The following is a 2761-nucleotide window of genomic DNA, read 5'->3' as shown; positions in this document are numbered from 1 at the left end:
CCTGTTGTCTTTTAAAGGTTAAGAAATAATACACAAATAAACATTTAACAGGATTTGAGTTTGGAACAAACTGAGTTGTGAGTCTGTTTAAGAGCCGTGCTTTCCTTTTCCTCAGGTACTACACCGACATCCGTCAGACCATCTCTGCCAGCGATCAGGAGATGAACTCGGCTCTGGCAGAGCTCTCTCGGGTAAGACGTCTGCTAGCATATCCAGCTGGAAAATGACTCGGAAGTTGAAATAAAATCTGGAAGTAGATTTATTTTGTCTTTCTTCCTCTCCTACAACAGAATTATGCACCAGAGGTCAACTGTCTTGTGGCGTTTCACGAACTCTACAAGTATATGAACGAATACTACGATCAGGTCAGTATTTGTCTGTTCTTCATGACAGAGACAGAGGAAACAAATCCAAACTCTCCCTCTTAAATAGAGTTATACAAGCGCAGAAACAAGCTGATTAAAAAAAAAGAAGTGGAAGTTAAAGTCTCATCACACCTCTATACTTCATATTTGAAGCCCAATGAGTCAAATTCCCTTTGTGATATTGGGCTATATAAATAAAATTGAATTGAATATTTNCAGAGGTCAACTGTCTTGTGACGTTACCATGAAGTCTACAAGTATATGAATGAATACTACGATCAGGTCAGTATTTGTCTGTTCTTCATGACAGAGACAGAGGAAAAACATTCAAACTCTTCCCCTTAAATAGACTTGTACAAGCGCAGAAACAAGCTGATTAAAAAAAAAGAAGTGGGAGTTAAAGTCTCATCAGTCATCACACCTCTATACTTCATATTTGAAGCCCAATGAGTCAAATTTTCTTTGTGATATTGGGCTATATAAATAAAATTGAATTGAATTGAATATTTGACCCCTCCCCAGGGGTGGCAGTGAGCTACAGACCCACTAAGGCTGTAGCTCACTATTTTGGAAACTGTTTTTGAAACGTTCTCTTCACAAAGCAGCTTGAAGCTTAACTTTGTTAAGCTTAAGCTACCAAAACAGAATATCATCATTTAACCCTTTAACACCTGAGGGGTTGTTGGTGACGCTCAAACACAAAATCTTAAACACACTGTAACTTTTTAACCATTAGCACGATCATTCCAGTACATTATGAAGGAGAAAAGTGGCTCCATGAGCCTGATAAGATAAAAAAAAACACATTAATTCAACCTAGCATTATGGGGCGATGGGTTGAATGATTTGTCAGTACTCCTTTACTTTAAAAAAGGAAAGTGATATAAATGTTGATCGTGATGATAGGTTAATTAAACCATCAGTTCAGAGAGAAAGTTCACCTCTTACCACTTGTTTTTGTCCAGATGATCATGCAAAAGTTGTTTTAAAGAAGCCTGTGCATTGATACAGAACATTTGGGCTGCGTGAGGGATATGTGAGAAGACGCAGAGAAAAAGAGATCCGGAAAAAAGTTACGTGAAGAAGGACTTTGGGCCTTTGAAGGAAGGTAGAAAGCGCTATATAAGTACACGCCATTTACCATTTAACTCCATTTCATAAATAAAAGAAATAAAAATTAGTCACCAAATTTTATAGGGAAATAACTAAAACAAATCCTGTCCGTCCTGTGGGTTTCCTCCGAGTACTTCGGTTTCCCCGCAGTAATTGTTAGTAATTGGCTAGTGACTGATGAAATCCCCTCCCTGAGTCTCTACCTTAACGTGGTGGAGGGGTTTCCGTGCCCGAATGATCCCAGGAGCCGTGTTGCTAGAAGCATTTGTCCTGTTGGGCTGTTTCATGGCAAACTGGTCTTGGGAGACGGGCCAGACTAAGGGTGACTCAAACCAAAACCATCTGATTACAGGATCCAGTCATTCCTCCCGACAAGAGTTACCAGAGCCTCAGCCTGGAGCCAGAACTGCAGTAGTAAGTCATGAACTAGTTTGTAACGGCTGTTACTTCCTCCATGTTTTATGTTTGGTTCAGTCCGAATGAGCTTCACCTTTGATTCTGTTTGTAACTTTCACCATAGAGCTGCTTTAGACAGCCAAACACAAATATTTGACTTTAGCAGCCTTTGGATGTCCTCTAGACTGGCATGGAGTGAGTGGTGTTTGGTGAGTGGGTCCTTTTCACAGCTGAAACAAACACAGACCAGGAGCTCTGCAGCCAAACATTGCAGAACCAAAGAAACACAAACACAGTTGAACGTCAGTTTGGCTTCACCTTTTATGTATAGTCCAAAAACTAAAGACACTGGTAACGGTATGCCTTCTTCAGCAGGTTGGGGTTCGATTCCCTACGGTGTCCTGCAGAATATTTGGACTTTCATACATGAAATGTTGCGTACTGCAACCTAAAGTGTAAAATCAAAAAGAGAAATTTTTTAATTGACTAAAAGTTCATCGAGCAAATATAAATCCAAACACTAGAATAGGTAAAGCTATGATAAGAAATGTTAGCATGATGCTAACATAGAGGCTAATGTGTGTTATTCTCTGTGTTTAAAGACTTAAGACTTAATTAGTATGAAGGAAATACCCCATAAACCGGACATGGGCAAACTACGGCCCGCGGGCCACATGCGGCCATTTTTAATACGGCCCTAAGTTGTCCAGAAAAAAAAGAAAAAAAGAATCCAATAATTTAATTTTATCCCTGCAGTACCTACGTTTCCCAGTAGATGTCGTGCTGACCATGGTTGAGTATTACTCTTTGTTTATGTCGCCATTTTAACTCTTCAGGAAAAATGAGTGGACCAAAAAAAAGAAAAGTGGACAGTGAGTGTCGAGCTT

Source organism: Oryzias melastigma, linkage group LG18 (genome assembly GCF_002922805.2).
Source record: "Oryzias melastigma strain HK-1 linkage group LG18, ASM292280v2, whole genome shotgun sequence".
NCBI lineage: Eukaryota > Metazoa > Chordata > Actinopteri > Beloniformes > Adrianichthyidae > Oryzias > Oryzias melastigma.
This window is presented reverse-complemented; position numbering follows the sequence as displayed.